Source organism: Chiloscyllium plagiosum, unplaced genomic scaffold (assembly GCF_037043375.1).
Source record: "Chiloscyllium plagiosum isolate Xiang-an unplaced genomic scaffold, Cpla_swu_hap1 HiC_scaffold_14, whole genome shotgun sequence".
Taxonomy (NCBI): domain Eukaryota; kingdom Metazoa; phylum Chordata; class Chondrichthyes; order Orectolobiformes; family Hemiscylliidae; genus Chiloscyllium; species Chiloscyllium plagiosum.
This window is the reverse complement of record NW_028270152.1, coordinates 51,175,162-51,199,865: the sequence shown is the minus strand read 5'-3', so window position 1 is coordinate 51,199,865 and position 24,704 is coordinate 51,175,162. Positions and strand designations below refer to the sequence as shown.

Sequence of the window (24,704 nt, the reverse complement as noted above, 5' to 3'; positions counted from 1 at the left end):
TGTTCAAAGGTAAATATTAGCCAGGACTTTGAATTGTGTTTAGATTAGATTACTTACAGTGTGGAAACAGGCCCTTCGGCCCAACAAGTCCACACCGCCCCGCCGAAGCGTGACCCACCCATACCCCTACATCTACCCCTTACCTAACACTACGGGCAATTTAGTATGGCCAATTCACCTGACCTGCACATCTTTGGACTGTGGGGGGAAACCGGAGCACCCGGAGTAAACCCACGCAGACACGGGGAGAATGTGCAAACTCCACACAGTCAGTCGCCTGAGGTGGGAATTGAACCTGGGTCTCTGGCGCTGTGAGGCAGCAGTGCTAACCACTGTGCCACCGTGTTCTTTTGTTCTATTTCAAAATAGTGGCATGGAATCTTTTACATCCATCTGATTAAATAAAAGGGGCTTCAGTTTAATACCTCATCTGAAAAACAGCACCTCCAACTACACAACTTGTCCTCAGGACAACACATTCGAGCAATTAGGTTTCATCATACAAATAATTATATTGAAGCTCAAGCCATTCCTAAGGCCCCAAAGAATGTCTGAATGTATTTCCCAGTGCAGTTTTTGAACGATTGCAAAATGCAGTCTTTCTTAGATGTATAGTATTATTGCATGCTTACAGATTTAAAGTCAACTATATTAAGCCTACGCTCCCGGTGAGGTTCCCCAAATAGTTAGGGTGTTCCAGATAGGATACCCCAAGTTGTTGCACTCTGGGGTGAGGAGTGATAAACTGGCTCCACTTCTTTATTCACCTGCTCCCTCACTGAGGCAGCAGTGCTAACCACTGAGGCACCGTGCCACCCACAACGAGTTCTCTCTCTGGGCAGCCATTTCATTTGCGTCTACAGCCATTTTTGGCTATATTTGAAAAAAAACTTATTCTAGACTTACAAGTTAAAATATTCATAGCACTTCAGGATTCTGCCAAAGTGAAAATTGACAGTTCTGAGGCAAATGTGATGTGAAAGGAATTGTTCCACAATCCATAGACAATTCTCAACAAAGTTAATCTAAAAATGGATCTCTTTCCTTGTGGATTCCTTTCTCCGAAACCAACATGAACTTATGTTTTTAAAAAAAGCCAATTTAAACAGGCTTTCTCAAATTAACAAGTATTGACTTTATTCATGACTAAATGCTAAATACGAGCCAATCTCTGAATTGTTCATGAAAAATCTGTAGCCAAACATTGTAGCCTTTGCGCTGAAGATTGCCGGTAAAGTTGGTATTCATAGTTCAACAGTTGATTTCAAGGTTCTTAGCTTTGCAGATTGGTTAAGATTCTATTGGTTTGATTTCTTCAGACCATGACAATTCCAGCATTCAAGATGTGAAAGAGTAATTTTGTTGTCGTGATCTCTTTTCTCTTAATAACTAGCTGACTTAAAGCACTCAGAGTGAATGATTCTGTTTATCTACAATGCCAGTATGATTAGGTGATAGTTCTTTAACTGTGACTTTCATAGCATGTTCGTGCTCAAACCCAGGCTGGTCCATCTTAAGCCCCTCATTCCAACTCTGACCCACAAGAAGAGTTAAATCTAGCTTTTACCTCTGTCCTTGCATATTTTCAAGTGCAAACTGGAGGAAGAACACCTCACCTTCCACCTCAGGAGCCTACAACCACATGGCCTCAACATTGAATTCACTAGTTTCCAAATCTCCTCTCCTCCTCCACCCTATTCCAGACTCAACCATCCAACTTGGCACCACCCTCTTGACCTGACCGACCTGTCCATCTTCCTTCCCACCGATCTATCACGATCACCTCCTACCTGCGTCCACCTATCACCATCCTGCCTATCTTGCCCCCAGCCCCAACCCTCTCTCCTATTTATTTCTCAGCCCCCTTCCTCCTCCCCAGTCCAGATGGGTCCTGCCCAAAATGTCGACTCTCATGCTGCTCAGATACTGCCTGATCTGCTGTGCTTTACCCAGTGCCACACTCCATCTACTCTGGTTGTATCTTCACTATCTCCTATTTTGAAATAAACCACATAATATGTCTGTAATTTGGGACATACTCTACAGGGGCTGAATTCTGTTGTGCAGTGGCCCGTGAGACATTCATTTTTTTATTCAAAACGTCACAGTTCAGTTTGTTTGAAATTGCATCTTTACACATTTAACGTTGTTATTTGAAGTTCTCTGTGCCCTTAGTTGCAACATTCTATAGTTTTAGATTAGACTCCCTACACTATGGAAACAGGCCATTCGGCCCAACAAATCCACATGGACCTTCCGAAGAGTATCCCACCCAGACAGGCAGTTTAGCATGGCCAATTCACCTGACCTGTACATTTTTGGATTGTGGAAGGAAACTGGAGCACCCGGAGGAAACCCACGCAGACACAGGGAGAATGTGCAAATTCCACACAGAGAGTCGCCCGAGGCTAGAATCAAACCCGGGTCCCTGGCACTGTGAGGCAGCAGTGCTAACCACTGAGCCACCGAGCCACATTTTCTCTCTCTGGGCTGCCATTTCATTTGCGTCTACAGCCATTTTTGGCTATATTTGAAAAAAAACTTATTTTAGACTTACAAGTTAAAATATTCATACCACTTCAGGAATTTGATCCATGGTCATGACACTTCGATCAGTGAAATTTAAACACTTGCATCACTTCTGAATTCAACTAAAATATGTAAATCACTTTATTCTGATTGTTTTCAGGCAACTTGGACCATGTGGAATATGTTAAGTCCCATTCTTTTTCACGTTAACAGTTGATGCCAAAGTGAGAATTGACAGTTCTGAGGCAAATGTGATGTGAAAGGAACTGTTCCACAATCCATAGACAATTCTGAACAATAGAAAATTTTTGCTGTTGGATATATGTCCCAGTCATGGGGCTGAGCATTACTCAGCTGTATGTTGCAATAGGTTTACAGGTCAGTTCACCGGTGAGACATAAAGTTAATTCTGTGATTCATATTTCTGTTTCATTTACATCTGAAGTCTTGAACCAAGCAGCTGATTCTGAACTTGCCCCCTCATTAATGATGATCACAGCTTGCTTCATCTCTCATAATTAGGAATGTTAAAATCAAACTAATGTTGAATTTTGTTATAAAAATTTGCAGCGATAACCAGCTCTAACGTCCGTTAAAATTTCAGTTATTTGCAATCAGCTCAGGCAAAAAAAGTAATGTAAGGGAAGGTGGTTTTGGTCAGTTAATAATTCGACGTGTATTACGTGTGTGTGGCTTTAATGTATTTCAAGTTCTCTAGCTGGTGAAAGGTTTGCATGATATGGCAGGAGTTCTGAGGGAGATCAGTTACTACCACGAGGGACCTCCCTTACCTCATTGTATTCTATGAGAGCCGTACATCAGCTTGCGAGAAGGCAGTAATGTCACACTCGCAGTAACAGCTGCAGGGGGTGTGCGGTTTTAAGGGGAAAGCAGAGGCTGTGAGGCGTGGTGGGGCGGTGTGAGTGTAAACAGCCTGGATATGCAGACACAGCTTCCTGGCTGAAAAGCAGAGCCGACAAACAAGCTGGAGCCTCACATGTTGGGAAGGACTGACGAGAGATCGAGCAAAGGTGAAAAATTAGTATCAGGTTTTGTTGTGCATGGGAAACCAGTGGTCGGTGTTTTATCTGGAGAGAGGATTCAAAACAAAAGGAGAGAGACCGCACTGTAAACAAGACAGTCCAGAAAAAAGGTGAGCTGTGTCTCCAACTATATTTTAAATGGCTGTTTCTCTGTTAAAATTTGGAATGCACAATATATACAGTGTGTCGCGTGAATTACAGCCACGGGCAATGCTGTGGACAATCAGCCACTCAGTTCCTGCAGCCAAAGCGGATCGAGATACTAAACTGTCTAGTCAGCAGTAACCTTAGAACTGAAACAATGGCAAACACTTCTGGTTTAAACTTCTGTTTGATTATGAGTCTGTATCGGGAAAACAATGGGGTTCCCTACAGCAGGCTCATCTTTTGAACCATACATAATGAAACCTAGTGTATTCTGCAGCTAGCTTGTTTTCCTTTGTGTTTGGGTAATATTGGTGCAAATTCAACACAAGTAAACCAGGCTATACTTTTGTGCAGGAAAATATCCTTAGTAGTAATTTTACTTGTGGTACCAACGATAATCATCCTGGCCTTGTCGCAGCCGATAGAGGTGTTGTTTTAGGATTCCAGAATGAGTGAAGATTTTTGTGTGGTTCTCTGAAGAGAAAGCTCCGCAGCCTCTGTGGGAATATGACTGTGGGAATACCGTGTTTTAAACCAATTGCAATGAACCAGAGATGGAGATGGCTTAATGTCTGTTCTTAACCAGGGCCAGCTGCAATATTAAAACCTCAGTTTTTGTGTTTCATTTATTTCGAAGAGGCCTATTAATAATTGAAAGAAAATTTTGAATTCATTCTTTAATTTGAAGCCATTGTTCATTTTAGCTGCTTGCTGGTATGCATGAGTGGAAATCGTTTGTCTGTCTTTTAAAAATAATCAATGTGTTGTGAAAATTCAGGTCCTTGTCTGGCTGATTATTATTATGCAAATTCTCCAGGGATAGCTAGACGAGTTCTTTGTTTTAATTGCCAATCTTAATAAAGGTCTGCTTGCCATTCCATTTTCTTGTAAGCACCTGTGAGATTAATTGCACCACTGCATTCAAGGTAATCCTGTTTACCTGAGGCTACAAAATGCAGTCCACATCCCGAACACAGCATATTAGGTCTTAACTAGCAGAGAACAAAGCAGTGACTCAGCAACAAGAAAAGTCATTTTGTGGCACACAGGGTTTACAATATATTTTTTATTGATATAAGCATTGGGCATGCTATTTGTATTATATTGAAGCTTAATTATTGTTTAGTGTTTTTACTTTTAACCCAGAATCCTTCTAAAACAAACAGGTTTTTTTAAAAAATACAACATACTTCTAAAATGGTACAGGATTTTGGATGATTTTCCAGTATTTGGTTGTCATATGATTCATAAGAACCATCTTTTCTACCTTCCAATTCAAACTATGTTCACAAGGTCCATGATTCTTCACAAAAATTTGTCTTTCCATGCAAATATGTCTCTAATTAGACCAGTCTCTCTGGGGCACATGCACCAAACAACCCCACAGCCCTGTGGCCGACCACTTCCACTCCCCCTCTCACTCTGCCAGGGATATGCTAATAGTGGGCCACCTCCACTGCCAAATCAAAACCACCCAATGCCTGGAGGAAGAACTTCTCATCTTCCACCTTGGGACCCACTAACCACACTGCATCAATGTCATAGAGATATACAGCATGGAAACAGACCCTTCAGTCCAACCGTCCATCACGTTATCCCAGACTCAACCCTCCAACTCTGTACTGCCCTCTGGAACTACCTGTCCATCTTCCTTCCTACCTATCAGCTCCACCCTCTACTCTGACTTATCACCATCACCCCTCCGCCTTCATCTACTATCGCATTCCAGCTACCTTTCCCCTGCACCACTCCCCCTTCCCATTTATCTCTCAACTCCCTTGGGCCCCCTCCCCACATTTCTGAAGAAGGACTTTGCCCTAAATGTCGACTCTCCTGCTCCTTGGATGCTGCCTGACCTGCTGTGTTTTTCAGTGCCACACCTTTTGACTAATGTTAATAACATGTTCATAAATCCCACTATTTTAATCATCCTATCAAGTTCCAATGTAGTAATTTTATTCACTAGTTTTTTAAAAAAGTAACAATCCAGAAAGATTAGCTGAGGTGACCAATTTATCATGTTAACTGAAAATGAATGCAGTCAACAAGAGTAAAGTGTAATCTGGAACTGGCCTTGTGTGTCTGCTTTGCTAATAATTTCAATGAAAAACTGCCTTAAAAACTCGCACAGGATGACAACTAATTTGATGGTTTATTTATTTGTATGACTTTTCATTTTAAATCCTACCACTACATGGGATTTAGTCGTAAATCATTCTGCAATGGAATGATCAGGACAGTTTTACCAGCGACTGCCATCAGGCAGAGGAACTGAGAACCGGTAACAAGATACACAACAGAGTATCTTTTATGTTTTTGGCATTCAAACCAATTGCCTGTAAGGATTTACCTAATAACATAAACATCAGTAATTTCTGGTTTAACATGTTCATGCAGTTGAATCTATCATTTACATTGCTCAATATTGTTGTTAGAATTGAAGTAAAGGCTAGTTGGTGAAAGAATGAATAAAACAATTTACATAAATTCTTTAACAATGTATGGACCAATATGAAAGTGCATTGCAATCATATTTACCTTGGTTTGATTTATTATTGTCACATACCTAGGTACAGTGAAAAGTTTTTGGTTTTGCATGCAGTACAGGCAGATTATACCACACAAAGTGCACAAGGGTAATAGAGGAGAAAGTGAGGTCTGCAGACGCTGGAGATCAAAGTTGAAACTTTATTGCTGGAACAGCACAGCAGGTCAGGCAGCATCTAGGGAACAAGGGTAATAGAGCAAAGAGAGGAGTACAATGTTACAACTGCAGAGATGATGCACAAGGAGCGAGGTCAACATTAAATTTGAAAGGTCCATTCAGAAATCTAATTACAGTGGGCAAGATGTTGTGCTTGAACCTGTTGGTCTGTGTGTTTAAGATTTTGTGTCTTCTGCCGAGTGGAAGAGATTATAACTAGGGTGGGAGGGGTCTTTGATGTTAGCTCCCTTTCTGAGGCAGTGAGAAGTATACATGGAGTCAATGGATGGAAGGTTGGCTTGTGTGATGGACTGGGCTGGGTTTACAACTTTCTGTAATTTCTTAGTCTTGGCAGAGCAGTTGCCATACCAAGCAGATAGATTCACCATAGAAAGCATTCTATAAAAACTGCTACGAGTCTTTACCGACATACTGAGTTTCCTTAGTGTCCTGAGGAAGTAGAGGTATTATGTTTTCTTGACCACAACCAGGGTGTATCCTAGTTACGCAGGCAACTGAAACATCAACATAGGTGCTGCAATGTAGGATCAGATATATATTCTCCTAATTGTTGAGTTCCTGACCTCCACTCAGCTGAGATTCCAGTGAGCAGCCATCATGGATCCCCTTTGAAAATGTCGTAGATAGTAAGATACAACTTATCCCTTGGGCTGCACAACTATTATATCCCATTACCTCAGTAATGCTTTGCCTTTGGATACAGAATACTATTCAGAAACAATAAACAAACTGGGTCAAAAAAGAAACTGTGTAAATCTTAGTAGAGGATCTCACTTAGACAATTCCTTAGTATGCCCTGAATGAATTAAGTTGTTGTGTATTGTATGGTCAGTTTTGTATGTGACCAAGAATTGATTCATCTGATATCAGGTAGTAGAAAAACAACTTTATTTTCTGTGTTCACTTCACCTTTTTATCACGATCCTCTGGCATCAACATATCAAAGATTGTTGTAATGAACAGCACATGAGCCCATCTACCACCTGAGAATCATTTTTCTGCATACATTTTCTGCTGGCATCCTCAAATCTTCCAACTTTGAAAATATAAGTTGTTTCCTATAGTTTTCTGCTAATTTGGGTGAACTCAATAGAAACTGTTTTAATGATGGCATTGTTTCTTCAAGTGTACCTCAGAACAATGTGTATATCATTGTGTCATTTGTCTAGTAAAAGTATTGTACTTGCATAACTTTTTATACAGACTCCAGGTGGAATCGAGTGCTTTGCAACTAATATAGATGCTTTACTGAGAAATAAGGCAAAATTGATATTGAGCCAAAGCCAAATGGGTTTCAAGGAGTTTTATAGGAGGAAAGGGGTTGGTTCAGATGCACAGGCGCTCTGGAGAGGGAGTTTGAGTGTGGGGATTTGTAACGTCTACCAGCTGAATTGCTAGTGGTGGGATAAGAGAAGGCTCTGGCAATAGAGGAACAGAGCACTTAAAGGTTTGTGGGACTGGAGGAAGTTACAGAGCAGGGAGCGGTGTAGCTGAGAGGCCATTTAAACACAGGATGTGAATTTTAAACATCAGACAATGAGAGCCAACTTGGTCAATCATAGTTTTAAGGTTCAATAGCTAAGATTTGGATGAGCTGAAGTCTATTAAAGTGCAAGGTAGGAAGCTGGCTGAGAGACTACTGAAGAAGTGCTGTGCTATGTGTATTTTTGTACATTGTGACCTTTTGCACTTGTGCTGACACATGCACATCTGCAATCAATGAATCAGTATTGAGGAAAACACAAACTGGTTCAGAACATTCCATGGCTGGCAAACCATCAGGTTTAAACTGTCAGCTCAAAGTGACATGTAGAGAATAACCTGAATCTTGTATGCGCACACAATTCAATCATTTTTGCATTGCAACTCTACAACAAGTGGTCTGCAGTATTATGGAAACGTTTAACAAAGCTCGGACAACAGTGCATCTTCAATTGTTCTGAATTTGTAACTTTGAAAAATGTTTGTCACTATAACTTGCTGGTGGCTGGAGGAAGTCTGATAACCATGAGCTAGATTTTCAAATCAGGGTAAGGTCCTCATCCTTTGCTGGATCTATCACTCAGACAATGCTATCTTGAAATGGTTTTTTTGTACATTCCCTAATTGGGCTAAAGATTGGCTTGATATCCAATTAATGGCAATGAGAATAACCAAGAGGTGTGTGACTGTCTGTCTGGTTTTGCTATTGTAATGGGGACCTGTTACAGGCTTGCAGAAGAGAGGTGTCAACAGGCTTGCAATGAAATAACAGGATAACAACATTTTACAAGCTCTCTACAGCAGACCTTATTCTCACATTTCTTACAATCATTCAGCAATTTCAAACCTCAATTCTAAGCCTGTTTATCTTCTTTGCAGCCATAACTTGGTACTCTTTGCTCTGTTCAATCAGCCTAAGATGTTTGTATGCTATGATCTGTCTGTGCTGCATGCAAAATAAAACTTTCTTCACTGTTCTTAGGTGTACATGACAATAATAAATCAAATCTAATCAAATGTCGTAAAATATATAATTTGATATAAGACTTTTCACCTGAAGAATCTTTAACCTCCGCGCACACTTAACCCAACTGCCATGATTTAAAATGCTTCCAACTCTTTGGAATCACGTATTTCCAAGTGAAAACTTCTATCTCACCCTCCAACTTGTTAGTAAACTCTGAAGAATTTAACAGGAAGTTAACTGGAGCTGTTTTAGACTCCGTGACCTCCAATTTACTTTTGGAAATTGGAACACAACGAGCGAGTGAGAAGTTGGGCACCAGAAATGTCTTTGGAAGTTTCAAATCACATCCTCACATATTCTCACTTCCTCCAGAAATTGAAAACCTGGCTCATTGTTTTTGCACTTCCTACACAATGTTTCATGTTTAATACATAATTTTATTTTTAATTTTTAATTGAATTATGCAGGTGTTCAGTTAATTGGTTTTAAGTAAGCCAACTTTACTAGGGGTCTTGTGGTACCCCATACAGTGGTAGTGTCCTGATGCCTGAGCCAGGAGCGTTGGGTTGAAGTCCTGGAGATGTATAACAACATCTCTGAACAAGTTGATTGGAAAATATCTGTCATATAGGATTCCCATCAGTTAATATAGGTTGATATAAGGGTGGATGCATCTCTCTGCTAGTCATTTGGATAATTGAACAAAGTCAGATAATTGGAGTCCTGTTGTTTTGGTTTGTTCTGCTTTTTATACTGTGCTTACCTTGTCATTGCTGCTTGTGATGGACATGTGATCCATTCGACAGGTGGCAAGGAAGATCTAGTTTATAAAAACAAAGGCCTAGTTTTGTTGGCTTTATTGCCGTAAAGTGGCAGTTCTACCTTCCATATGGCTTTTGAGTGCTAAGGTTTACATTTGTTTTGACTATTATTAATGAAAGTGGCATCTAATACCAAGAATGTGGTCAAGAAAAACAGGTTTTACTATGTCCATCCAGTCCCTGTACACATCGATACACCACGATGAGGGTGTCCAAGCCTTCCGTTTCTTCCTTTCACACTGTCCCAACCAGTCCCCTTCCACCAACACCCTCATCTGCCTGGCTGAACTGGTCCTCACCCTCAGTTTCTCATTCCAATCATCCCACTTCCACCAAACCAAAGGGGTAGCCATTGGCAACCACATGGGACCCAGCTATGCCTGCCTGTTTGTCGGATATGTGGAACAGTTCATTTTCTGCAGTTACACTGGCACAAACCTGTTTCTCCACTATATCGATGACAGCACTGGCGCCACCTCATGCTCCCACAGGGGGATTGAACAGTTCATCAAATTTACCAGCACCTTCCACCCCGACCTCAAATTCACCTGGACCATCTCCAGACACCACCTTCCCCTTCCTGGACCTATCTATCACTGTCTCTGGTGACCGACTAACCATGGTCAAGCCCACCAACTCCCACAGCTACCTAGACTACACCTTCTCCCACCTTACATCCTGTAAAAATGCCATCCCTTATTCCCAATTCCTCCACCGCATCTGTCCTCAGGATGACTAATTCCTCCTCAAAGTCCCAGATGGCTTCCTTCTTCCACAATCACAACTTCCATTCCCACATGGTTGACAATTGACACCACGTGGCCCTCCACTTCAAGCACAACTGCCCTTGAACCCCACCCCTCCCAACACAACAAGGACAGAACCCCCCAGTCCTTCTCTTCCACCCCACAAACCTCTGCATACTTCGCACCATCCTCCGCCACTTCCACCACCTCCAAACGGACCCCACCACCAGCGATATATTTCCCTGTCCACCCAATCAGAGTTCCAAAAAGACCATTCCCTCCGCGATTCACTTGTCTGGTCCACACTGCTCCTGGCTGCTCTTCATGCCCCCCACCCCCGGCACCTCTCCCTGCCACCACAGGAAGTGCAAAACCTGCGCTCACACCACTCCCCTCACCTCCATCCAAGGCCGCAAGGGATCCTTCCACATCTGTCAGAAATTCACCTGTATCTCTACCAATGTCATCTACTGCATCCGCTGCACCCGGTGTGGTCTCTTCTACATCGGGGAGACAGGACGCCTTCTTGCGGATCATCCCAGAGAACATCTCTGGGACACCCACACCTACCAACCCCACCATCCCATGGCTGAACACTTCAACTCCCCCTCCCACTCTGTCAAGGATATGCAGGTCCTGGGCCGCCTCCACCGCCAAACTGTTATCACCAGATGCCTGGCCGCCTCATATTCTGTCTTGGGACCCTGCAACCATACGGGATAAATGTGGCTTTCAACAGTTTCCTCATTTCCCAGCTACCTTTTCCACCAACCCCACACCCCGTCCCATTTATCTCTCAGCCCCGACCCACGAGCCTCATTCCTAATGGTAGGCTTATGCCCGAAATGTCGATTCTCCTGCTCCTCGGATGCTGCCTGACCTGCTGTGCTTTTCCAGCACTATATTCTCGACGACTCCTTCTTTTACAAAGCGTGTACCAAAGGATTGTAAGGCCAACATTGTCTCAAATTGCTAGGACACACTTAAATTTTGAGTCAAGGAATCTGTTGCCAGGCTAGAGTCACTGATTACTGATTGTATTACTGCCGTTGTGCTGGGTTCTGGCTTATGTTCTCCAACTCAATGTGTGCAGCACAGACAAAACGTGAAGCCTGGAAATACATTAATGCTAGATCCTTGAAAGGCAAAACTACTTTTACTTTGCCAGCAGCTGCAAACAATTGTTGTACTCTTTGCACCACAGTTGTGTTTCACATTACAAGGGACCATCAATCTCCTCAAAAAAAACCAGTGAAAATGATAAAGGGAATCTCATCATGTGGTAAGAACTAGAACAAGATCCAAACTCGTATCTGAGTGTGGGGATAAAGTGTTCCATATGCAGAAGTCAATGGACTGTAAATGTGCCTACCATACTTATCAGAAAGAGAAATTGAAAGTTGTCTCTCTTTTTTTGGCTGAGAACTCAATCTACAATAGGTAAAATCTTTCTTTTGAGTTCTCTGTCCAAAAGCAAATTGAAACCATCGCTGTGATCTGTACACAATGGGAGAGAGTGAGGAGGCCAGATGCTGCAGAGTCAAAAAATGTGGTGCTGGAAAAGCACAGCAAGTCAGGCAGCATCCGAGGGACTGGAGATTTGAGGTTTCGGACTTAAGCCCACATCACACAATGGGTAGGTCAAAAAGCAGGCCCTTCATCCACTTGTGAAGAAATGCAGATCAAACCCCATGTTGATGTCAGTATAGCAGGAGTCAATGCTCCTGACTGAGATTAGTTCATTAAGTGGCAGAGTATATTTAAGAGAACACCTTTTTATTCTGGAGGGTGTCTGGCAAGAGCTGGGTGTCTGAAGGGTCAGTAAACTGTATCCACAAGTGAAAGGTGGCTTTAGTTCTGTTTCACCAACAGGATTACTTGTTGCAACTGAAGTACAGAATGGCTGCTTGAAAGTGAAGATTGGAAATAGATTTTTTTTCCCTAACAGAAGGTTGTAATTAGAGTTAAGTAGAAGACTGGGTGCTTGTGGTTAACACTGCTGCCTCACAGCACCAGGGACTCGAGTTTGATTGCACTCTCTTGGGTGACTGCAAACCACACACAGATACCCTCCCCGTGTCTGCATGGGTTTCCTCTGGGTGCCCTGGTTTCCTCCCACAGTCCAAAGATGTGCAGGTTAGGTGGATTAGCCATAGAAAATGCTGAGTTATGGGGATAAGGTTGGGAGGGGAGGGGGGGATGGATGGGACTGTGTGGGATTCCCTTCAGAGAGTCCATGGGCTAGAGGCATAGAGATGTACAGCATGGAAACAGACCCTTCGGTCCAATCCGTCCATGCCGACCAGATATCCCAACCCAATCTAGTCCCATCTGCCAGCACCCAGCCCATAATCCCTCCAAACCCTTCCTATTCATATACCCATCCAAATGCCTCTTAAATGTTGCAATTGTGCCAGCCTCCACCACTTCCTCTGGCAGCTCATTTCAGACACGTACCACCCTCTCTGTGAAAAAGTTGCCCCTTAGGTCCCTTTATATCTTTCCCCTCTCACCCTAAACCTATGTCCTCTAGGTTTGGACTCCCCTACCCCAGGGAAAAGGCTTTGTCTATTTATCCGATCCATGCCCCTCACAATTTTGTAAACCTCTATAAGGTCACCCCTCAGCCTCTTAAACGGTCTCTTTCTGCATTGCAGGGATAGTGTGATTTGGAGAGGCTGAAACCAAGTGTAAAATGTCAGTATAAGATTTCGTGGGAGTGTTTCTCTGAAATTGACCCTATGATCAATGGGAAAAGTAAAGTAAATAGATGGACAGGGATTACGATGATAGTAAAGTAAAAACCCTTCAAGCAAAAGGCATTGTCGGAGCTGGGGCTCAGGTATTTGACGCTGGGGACGGTTTGAATAATTTAACATGTATGGACAAAACTTATAAGAAATGAACTATTAAGTGCATACAAGACATGGTCAGACTTTGATAAATTTAAAGGAAGTCTAATAGTTATTGTGGAGAAGAATGTGTAATGGAATGTAATAAACTGTAATAAAGATTGACCCAAATTCTATTAGGGAAATCCAAACTTCAGGGGTTGCCTTTAAATTGTTGGCCTGTGTTAGATTGATAGACTCCTAATGTGAGCTGGAGTCAAATTTTCAGAAAGAACTGTTTGGAATGTATGTTGGAAGCCTTAAAAAAAAAAAAAAAATTGGGAAAACATTTATTGCTCATGGCCTTTAAAGCCCAAATCGGACACTGAGCACTTTAAAAACAAAAGGAATATTCCAAGGTTGTAGCAATGTGAGACTGCCCATATATTGGCCTCAAGCGGTGACATTATTTTCCTGATTGCTAATTGCCCTTGAGCCAGGCTTGCCAGGCCATTTTAGAGGGCAGTTAAGAGTAAATCACATTGCTGTAGGCCTGGACTCACATGTGGGCCAGACTAGGAAAGGATGACAAACTTCTTTCTTTAAAGGGCATCAAAGAGTCAAATATTTCCATGATGTGAAGGTCCCAGTGTTGGACTGGGGTGGACAAGGTCAGAAATCTGATGACACCAGGTTACAATCCAACAGGTTTGGTTGAAATCACAAGCTTTTGGACTGTTGCTCCTTCATCAGGTGAAATGCTGAGAAAGCTTATGATTTCAAATATACTTGTGGGGCTATAACCTGGTGTCACCTGAAATATTTGTACAGCATTTCATGATAGTCACCATTACTGAGATGATGAAACTAGCTTTCAACTCTGGAAATTTGAAACAAAAACAGAAATGGCTGACAGAATGTGGGTCTCGCAGCAGCAGCTGTGGGGAGAAAGCAAAATTCCTACTGAGGAATCGCAGGACTGGAAATGTTAACTCTGGTTTTCTCCTACAGATGCTGCCAGATCTGCTGAGTTTCACCAGAAATGTCTGCTTTTTGCCTGTGGATTACTAGTTCAGTGATGTGTTATGGACCAGGCTAGACCCCCTCAACACACTTCAAGAAAGCAGCTCAGACCAAACTTTGCTAGTTGTTTTAGGCGGGTGTAACGTAGATATTCCAGGAAGGATGCAGTTGGTCAAACCACGTAGTTTTAAACAAAACAGAATTTATTTACAAGATTACCGAATGAAGCATAACCAAAATACCGATTAACTTAACCTATCTGAAAACCCAATAGGTCGTCCCAACTTGATGATGCTGTTCCAAATACTTGAAGCAATCCCCATAAACACCCCTTGGCACAAAAGGTAAACTCAAACGTTTACAGGAGAGAAGTCAGAGAGAGAGAGAGGTGGTCACCATAGACTTGCTTCTTTTGGGTCCAGCAGCTTCAAAACACTACACTTGCTAACCAAACCAGAAAAGCTTAGTTGGGAGAACTGGCTACTCCCCTTTTCATTGTATAAGTGTTTTTTCTTTAAAATTTAAAAGCGTTTTGCCTGAGGCAGTATCTGTTAGCTATAATCAAACTGGTCCTAAAACCCTTCTGAGCCCAGACTTCGTGGAGTCTGTGTCTTTTACGACCTCCTGAAAAAATACACCAAGGACACCATAATCTTGTTAAAATTGTCGCAGATGGTACCACTGCAGAATCATTTTTATGAAATTAGAATTTGTAACCAAAAGGTGTGCGGACCAATGGCAGCGCAGACACTCCAAGGTTCTGAACATACCAGATTGGCTTGTGAATGCATTGACTTCCAGTTTCAGAAGTCGCTGTTGCAAGAACCTTAGAACCTTTTAAAAAAAAACAAGAGGGTGCATGAATGAGGACAGAGATATATTTGGCTATTCTAATAGATGAACATTACTGGGAACTATAACAAAAAAATGAGTTGCAAGAATGCCTGCAGTTTGGCAGACGATCTGGAGCCAATGGAGCTGTACAAATGGAACCAGTAGCTGAGTGACTAGGTTTCAATGACAAAGGCCTGTCAACAACTGTAATCAACTCCTTGTTGACTGAATAGCTTAGGACTTGAATATTTGGGAAAAGCCATCAGATCTCCACAAGTGCAGGAGCTGTTTTATTTTCTTAAAATCAGCTTAGGTCTAAAGAAAACCATTTATTTACCCTTTTTTCCAGTTGCTATAACCAGTGACTTTTCATTGATTGAAGATAAGTTGGAGCCAGTCACCTTGCGCCTCCTGCAAACAAGTGAAAGTATCTGGAGAAGAAATGTCAAGAAATAGCATTCTGAAGTCACTGTTGTGTAGAACTTGGAAGTCTGCACACCCCAAAAAAAAGGGTGTGTGTTGGTGAGGACAGAGGTACATCTGGTAATTGTATCAGCAAATGGATCATCTCAGTAAACATGTGGTAAGGGACCACTGAACTACCTTCTGAGTTTTTTCCTTCATCCAGAATGCTTCATTTTGTTGCTTGTCTGTGTGTGTATGTAGAAGGTGGAATTTATAATAGGATTAGATTTTAATGAGTGTATGCATAGCAACTAAGCTGTTAGGATGCACTTTTCAATCTCAGTTGACATGGGTTACATATTTGCAGAATATGAACAAGTCCAAGGAAGAGGTGAAGCTCCATGCATTTCGCATACACTTATGTTGGATAGTTGTAAGGGCCAGATTATGGCAGGTGAAGGGCTGACTGAAGGTGTACATGGCCTTGTCCTGTTCTTCAGAATCACTTACCAAAGGTTAACATGAGTCACATCCTTGCCAAAAATGGCAAGTGAATGGAGGAAGGCCATAATTGGAGACAATGCAGGAACTTTTTCATTCTTTTAGCGACTCACTGTTGGGAATGCAGGTCAGTCATTATAAAAGCTGCATGTTTTACAGGTTGAAAGATTGTCGGAGGATATATAGAGATGCACGTGGCGTACAAGGGAATTTAAGGATGAAAGTCTGACTTTGGGAGGAGAGGTTGACCTTTTTTAAATATAGAAATCTTGATATTAAGCAGAATAAATTAACAGTGACTTTGGATTGGCAGTGTTGCTTGGAAAGTGTTAATTGCATCCCAACAGATTGGATGAGGTCTCACAAAGATGAATTTACATGTACTGAGCAGTTGGTTAGACAGTTAAACTGGTTATGCACTTAGACTAGTTCTAATGTTAGAGATGGAGCTGAGTACAATGATGAAAGTTGCTATTGTTGAGAAAGTCATTATGCAAATGTAGGCCCTAAAAAGTTAAGTTTAAAAAAAAAGCCAAGGATGGAAGCCTGAGGGAGCAACCCACAAAATAGAAGCTTGCTTTTTTTTTTAATGATGCTTCACACACCAATGTTCTAATTAGTTATTTGAATATGGCAGGATTTATCCTATTCTTGATGGGAAAGAATAGACGATGTTCATTGGCCTGGAAAACTAAGTAATTAAAAAGCACCTTTATCTGCTGCAACATTGGTGCCAGGGAAAGCTGTAGATACAAGGGTGTTTTCATAACATGTTCTAAAGGAGATTGTACACCAAGGGAAACTAGAGGACTGTGTGGATAATCACTGTCTTTGGGACAATATACGTTTGACAAAGGGTGTTGCTAAGAGAAAGATGATATTTGACCTTTGTGAGCATGAAGAAAATGCTCAAAGAAAAGATTTTTGAAATAAAGTTTGTACAAGATGGTGCTCCATGTAGGAGAAGTTGGGTGACTGAATGTAGTTGATTAAGCATCCACAAGAAAAAGGTGTTTTGTTCTATGTCACTTCCTGGCTTAGATCAGAGTTGGCATCAATCTGATTCACACTGGCTGATCAAACTTCTCCAACCCATACCTTCCCATCACATGAATGATCAAGAATCTCGCCTGCTTTTACAGTCCACCATTGGCACATTGGAGGATTTACAAATTGGTACTCAATTGGTTTGACCCATGTTATGAATGTACTTTTGCAATTGTAATTGTGTAGGACTGTAGATAAGGGAAGGAGTTAACTGAAAATTCCACCTTGGTACCCTCTGCTAGTTATTTCCTCTAGACCCAGAAGTTATGGTTTGCAAAACCAGTAAGGTTTTTCAACTTGATAATCTGTTATTTTGTCTGTTTTCATAGACCAGTTTTCCCATGGCTGGCTATTTTGTGCTGTTTCCTATTTATAGAATGAGCAGCCCAAAACTGGATAATTGTTTGACTCCTCAACCATGATAATTATCCGGTTATATAGGGTGATTTGAAATATGGAAACAATAGGAGAAATGTTGTCAACTGAACTGTCAATGTCTGGGATGAGACACAGGAATTTTCTGTACAACAAAACTTGCAATTACATAGATCCTTTTTAACGTTCTTAGGTGCTTCACAAAAACAGAAACATACAATAGTTGACATATGACCAGAAAAAAAGAGAGCTACTAGAAAGAGACTATTTTTAAAAAAACTTGCAATTATACTGTGCCTTTGTGACCTCAGCTTGGCCCAAGGTTTATATGAAGTTATGTACTTTCCTAGTGTCAATACGGTCGTAATGTATGCGATTAAAACCTTCACTGAAGAGATGGGTTTTAAAAGGGGTCTTTAGGAGAGATAGGTTTCCTGATTAAGGGAGAGAATCGCACTGCATGGAGTGACTATAGATGAAAATTGCCAATAGTGTGGCTGAGCAGGTGGAGAATTCAGTAGGGAAGAAAGCAAGGGAAAATATAATGAAAGAACTACAGATGCTGGAAACCAGAAACAAAAACTTGCTAGAAAAACTCAGCAGGTTCGGCAATATCTGTGGAGAGAAAGCAGAGTTCATGTTTTGAGTCCAGTGACCCTTCAGAATGGATAAGCAAAGGAAGAGCTGCACTTATTGTGCCATCATGGATGGCACTGCATGTCTCAAAGTGTTTTATGGCCAGTCAAGTATATTTGAAGAAGGCTCATTGTTATATAGGAAACATGGCAGTCCACACCTGCCTTCACAGCGCCAGAGACCCGGGTTCAATTCCCGACTCAGGCGACTGACTGTGTGGAGTTTGCACATTCTCCCCGTGTCTGCGTGGGTTTCCTCCGGGTGCTCCGGTTTCCTCCCACAGTCACAAAGATGTGCGGGTTAGGTGAATTGGCCATGCTAAATTGCCCGTAGTGTTAGGCTAAAAGGGGTAAATGTAGGGGTATGGGTGGGTTGCGCTTCGGCGGGTCGGTGTGGACTTGTTGGGCTGAAGGGCCTGTTTCCACACTGTAAGTAATCTAATCATTTGCACTTAGGTTCCCAGGTGACACTGTCCAAGTCATATTCGCCTCAGGATAAATGTAGGCAAGAATTCCCTTCCCTCATTTTGAAATACTGTAGTTCCTTGGGATCATCGTATCCACCATCAAGCATGTCACTAGGATCTTGGCTTAATGTTTCATTTGGACACAATAACTTTGACAGTATATCTCGCTCTCACTCTCTCACTCTCTATTGCCCTTGAATGTTCACATGGATACTTATGCTGAAGTCCTGGACTTAAACTCAACCTGGCAAAAGTGAGGACTGCAGATGCTAGAGATTAGAGTGGTGCTGGAAAAGCACAGCAGGTCAGGCAGCATCCGAGGAGCAGGAAAATCGACGTTGCGGGCAAAAGCCCTTCATCAGGAAGATACAGGAACACCAGAGTTCCCAGTGCATTGCATAAGCTGAGTTTACAGAGGGTTTTTAAGGAAAAAGACAGACCAGGGAGGGATTTGCACAAATGGATGTAATTTGAAATTCAAGGCATTGATACAAGTGCCACTGCAGGTCAATGAGCACATGAATTTGATGAACAGGACGTTATGCACATTATGATGTTTGTGACATAGTTTTGGATGAGCTCAGGTTTATAGGGGGATGAAAACGAATGTCTCTCCCAGAGAAACATTTGGATTAGCTGAGTCGGAAAGTCATGAATGAGCGTTTCAGCTGTCGAATAGCTGAAGTAGATATGGCTCCAGAAGCTTTCATGGAGGTGGAAACAGACTTTAATGGGGAGCGTACAGGAAGCTGTTCTTGCAGATAAATAAACCACCGGAAGTGTGAAAAGACTGAGCCCACATCTTCCATCTCTTTCTCTGGTCAGTGTCTCCCTTCAACTCAAAGGGCTGAATGGCCTACTCCTGCACCTATTTGCTATATTTCTAAGATCGGATTAGAGGTCAAATGCACTTGCTGTGGTGTTCCCAATGGTTAGCTGAAAAATTTGCAACACTGCAAAATTGTCAGTCTAAAATTATAAGCACTGTTGAGTGGCCAAGAGAGGAGGTAATGAAGTAAAGTTTGCTGTCTTAACTGTTCACTTGAAATCTGGCATTTGATTTTCAGACAAATATTTTAAATCAACTTGTTCTGAAACATTCTAACATACATCAGGGGTGAGTGGGATTTGAACTGCTGCCTCCTGGCGCAAAGATAGGGACAATGCCACTGCGACATATGAGACAAAATTAGAAGACGCAGGAGGAAGTTGAGGCTCTTTTGGGCTCCAAAGGTGGGACAATGAGATAATTGCAGGATAAGACTACAATCAGATGGCTAAGTAGAAGCAGATGAATACAGTCCAACGTGATTGAAATATGAAGAAAAAATATGTGAAGAAGAAAACAAGGTTGACTTTTGTCAAAGTCATAGAGGGGTCAAGAGGTCGAAGAAAGAATAGTGGAGTATAATCACAAAGGGTGTGGTTTGTGAATTTACTTAGAGCTATTTTGGTGCTGTGGTAAGAACAGAGTAAAAATGCAGTTGGAAAAGTTCAAACGTGGATATGTGGGAAAGGTATGCACAGATTTAGGAGATGACAACTCTTACAAGGAGAGTGGGGAAGGTTTGGGATGAGATGGTAGTTTGTAAAGACATGTTGGGCTTTGAAGAGGTAGAGGGATGGTTAAACGCAGATTTGACAGGCAAAGGGACGGTGACACCAAAGGAAAAAAACCCTTTGCAATGTAAGCTAGCATGGGGAATGGAAAGAACCGGAATAGTTAGCAGTGGCCATCCTTTTACATTCCCAGATATCTATAAGCAAGCAGCAAGCCACATGGAATATTTTGTTTCTATCAGCCTACATTAGAAATGACTAATCTATTCTTAGTAATAAGTGGAAACAAATATTTTTATTTATTTTTGAAAATTCCATTTGTTAAATTTGATCAACACAGCAGATGAAGGATGAGTTTCATTACCACATAATAAATTGCAGCTCATTATGTTTTGTGGAAAGTGAATCCCACAGAATTATAAGGCTGACTTTTTTGGTGAAAGCAGGAGTTTAGCACAGTGGGATCAAGTCTACATCAACTCTTTCATGATGCTGTCTCGCAAAGTGCGGTAAAAATAACTTTGCCAACTTCTAATTCTGTCGACATTTCAAAAAGATTGGATGTCGCAGTTGAAATTGCAGTTGAGCACTTTCCCCTCTGGAGCCTTTGGTGTAAATGTAGATCAGAAGCATGGAATGTAGGTTTCTGGGAGGTCTCAGTAGAATCAAATCTGTGTCCAAGACCTGTGCAAACCAATCTGACACCTTGTCTTCTCCAGCTGACTGTCAGGGTCCAATATGAGGTGACTGAGCAATACACATTTGATTTGTATTAAAGGCCAAGGATAAAGGAATTTTATGCCAGTGAGCTATCAGTCCATGGCTCAGTTGATAGAATTTGTGGCTGTGATCAGAAAGTGCAGATTCAAGTTCTAATCTAGGACTACAGCATAAAAATCGAGGCTGACTAGCCAGTGCAGATCTGAGGGAGTGCTGCATTGTTGGATCTGCATTTTTCAAATGGGACATTAAACTGAAGCCCTGTTTGCCTACTGCAGTTGGTATAAAAGATACATGACTAATCTTGGGAAAAGTAGAGGAAAATTATTGTTGATGTCCTGGCCAATATTTATACTTAAATCTTTATCTCAAAAACATTATATTTGTTTGTTATCCCATTTGTTGTCTGTGGGACTTTCTTGTCTATACATCTTTTACCTACATATCAAGGTTGTTTCATTAATTGTGTACTACATTGAGATGTCTGGTGATCACAAAAGATGCCTTTTTGTTTATTGTTTGACATTGTGACACAAATACGCTAAAAATGAATGTCCACAATTAGTGCTGTTGGAATTCTGCATATGATGACTTGGAAAAGTTGGCCTTGGAAATTGTAAAGGAGGGGAAAGTATTAGTTACTTGAATTTGTTGCCAGTAGGGGCCTGCAATAGCAGCACTCATTTGGCAGTTGCTTTAGATCTTAGTCAATTCGCGCTCTCGCTTCTGAGGTAAGCCTTCAACCATCTGGTAGTTGAAAATGTGGTTTTTATGGACAGACACAACCCTTCCAAACCACTTTGTGAAGTAACCCATCTGCTTCTATACATAGGAAAGTACAGATACCAGTCGTCATGTCTGGAGGACATCTTTAGTACCTGCTTAGTAACAGAAAGGAATAAAGGAATGCCCATATGTTTCCCATACCCTGTCAGGTACACTACAAACTTACGGAAATTGCAGATATGCTACAAAACTATTTTACTTGATTTAGTTAACTGTCTGCAAGAATGTATGTTTGAATTAACATTGGGGTATTTTAACCCTTAAAGGTGTGTGTGGTGGTTGGGTGGTAAGGCATGAAGTTTAAAATTATTCTCTTTTAAAAATTGAGGTCAGGTTTGCAGGGATGAGGGCAGGAAAACCAGCCCTGTGTGTGGGGGCAATTTGTCAATGAAATATCTAAGGAGGACGTGCAGGTCAGCAAGTGTTAGAATGCAAAATGAAGCCATTCACATTAAGTCATGATGCTGAAGTGAATTTAGTGCCATTCTCCTGCCTTTTCCCATACCCCTGTGAATTGTACCTACTTAAATAAGCATCCATTGCTCTACTGAATGCATCATTTGAAACTGGCTCCATCACACTTCTAGGCACTGCATTCCAGACCCAAACCACTCAGTGTGAGAAAGCATTTTCTCACATCACATTTCTTCCTTTTTCAAATGGCTTGAAAAATCTTGTTTTTTTTTTTGAAGATCCAGAAGTTTTCAACACATGCATCAATAGTTTCAAGACCAGCTTCTTCCGTGCTGTTATCAGATTGCTGAATAGACCTCTCTCATTTCAAATGTAAGGTTGACCTTGCTTTTGTGCACCTCCTGTGTATTTGTAATCTTGTATGCCTTGTTCTGTCTAAGCACCCTGTGATCTGTATGTCCTCGTTTGCTACTGCCCACAAGACACAACTTTTCACTATACTTAGGTACATGTGACAATAAAGAAGTCAAGCCAATTGGGATCCATTTCTACCTATTTACATTATCCAGCCCCTTCACAATTACAACCAAATTTCCCTTAGCTGCCACGTCTCGAAGGAAAGCAGACTAAACGTCTCTAATCTATCCTCCTTAACTGATGTTCGTTATCACTGCAATCATTGTTATCTCTGCACGATACCCCAGCTGAAGTCTAACAAATGTCTTCTACAAATCAGGGTAGCCTCAGATAAAAGCAAAATTCTGTGGATGCTGGAGAAATTCATCTGCTCTGGCAGCATTTGCAGAGGGAGAAAAATTTTACATTAAGTTCAGTGCATTCTTTAGAACTTGAGGACTTAAATGTTAACCATGTCTCTCCCCGCAGATGCTGCCAAAAGTGCTGAGCTTCTCCAGCGTTTTCTGATTTTATTTCAGCATGACCTCCTTCCTTAAATGCTTTTATGTCCCTTTTAATAATGCCCATGCTGCTGAATGCTTTATTAGCTGCTCTCTTTCTAGCTGTTCTGCCATATTGAAAGATCTGTTCACAAGTACCCAAGTCCCTCTGCAACTGCATCTCCTTTTATAATTGTATTTCAATTTTGTATTGTCCGCCCATGTTCCTCGGACCAAAATTGCCAAGGCAGAGGTCTGCAAAAGGTATAGCAGCGGTACTAAATATGTACTCTGCTTCTGTCTTTACCAAATTAGAAAATGGGATGAGAAGAAATTGTTTTACTCAAACTTGTTAGGATTTGGAATGGGCTGCCTCAGAGAATCATCGAGATGGATTCAACAGGAGATTTCAAAAGAGGATGGATATCTAAAGGAAAAATTGTATTAACCAGCAACTATGGGACCAGGAATGTGCTAATTTGATCAACTATTCCAGATAATTGAGAAGTCCACGTAATCAATGTAACAATGCACACTAAGTAATAACTAAATGCAGAGGGTATACACATCACCATTATACTTTATTTACAGCACAAATTATTTTAATTATGCACTTTGCCTTCAATAAAATATATTGTCAGAGAGCCTTCTCACTTGAATCCTCAACTGACTACTTGGACATCGTGGTAAATCGCTATATTTGGGGAGAAATTGACCTTAAGTCAAGTCAACTGTTGATTTTTTTCATGTGGCTATTCAATTGGATAACTAGAAAATTCACATTGAGGTAATTAAATTTAAAAAAACAATAATTATGGACAGAATAATGCAGTAAACTTCCGTATTTGTGTAAAAGTTTAATTTTTAAGGTTAAATTTATGGGGTCAACTATAACCTGGATACTACTTTTGAGGGGCTGAAATTCATGCTATAGTCCAAAATACCATATCATAGCAGAAGCACATTGATCTCTGAATGAATAAAGGAAATAAAACACAGCAAATTGCGGTGGTTACCAGATAAAGACAATAGAAATAAAAATGCATGATAATGTGCAGCCTTCCTTTTGTTGATTTCTGATTATAAACTGGTGGGACTGTATCTCTTATTTTCTAGTTCAGCAGGCAGCTTTCAAAATTCTCTGCCAAAGTACTCAGTTGTCACCGACTCTGGCTTGATGCATCTTAAAATTCACACCAAATCGGTGTGAATTGTACATCAAACCACGTGGCACAAAAATAATTCATTTCCTCATTGTAATGCTTATGTACAGGATCATACCTTGACTCACAAGTATTGATCTGTTATCTGTAAACAACTAGGGTTGACTTTTACATGAGATATATGGAAAAGTCCAGATTTTTTAGCCAAAAAAAGGGATTGATTTTTACAAGAGATGGACTTTTCCTCGAGTATATACAGTCCAGGTTGTTCTGGTCTCACATGCACTTCTTTCATGTGAATGCGCTATAATGCGATTGACAAATTGGGGACACTGTTTCTAAAGCACATACTTTTAAAAACGTGTATTGGCTGTAACCTGATTACATCGCCAACACTTTAAGCGCTATTTCTAAAATGCAGTTTGTCTATAATGCAGGGTTGCACAGGAACTCAACCATAGTATTATAGAAGAATTACCTGTATGTAACTTTTACTGGTTTATTAAGTGCCAATTCAGAAGGTGCCAGTGAAAAAGAAGTTTGCTGTTTCAGAAATTGCTTGATTTAGAGGGTCACGGAGATAACAT

At 41.2% G+C, this 24,704-nt stretch overlaps 1 protein-coding gene across 1 annotated transcript in view; it reads left to right on the top strand.

Moving 5' to 3' along the window:
* Positions 1-3,456: 3,456 nt before the first annotated feature.
* Positions 3,457-24,704, top strand: part of frmd4bb (FERM domain containing 4Bb) — a 377,863-nt gene continuing 356,615 nt past the window's right edge. Inside the window, exon 1 of the mRNA XM_087994436.1 lies at positions 3,457-3,682. The gene's annotated coding sequence lies outside the window, so the exon portion shown is untranslated. The remainder of the gene's footprint in view (positions 3,683-24,704) is intronic.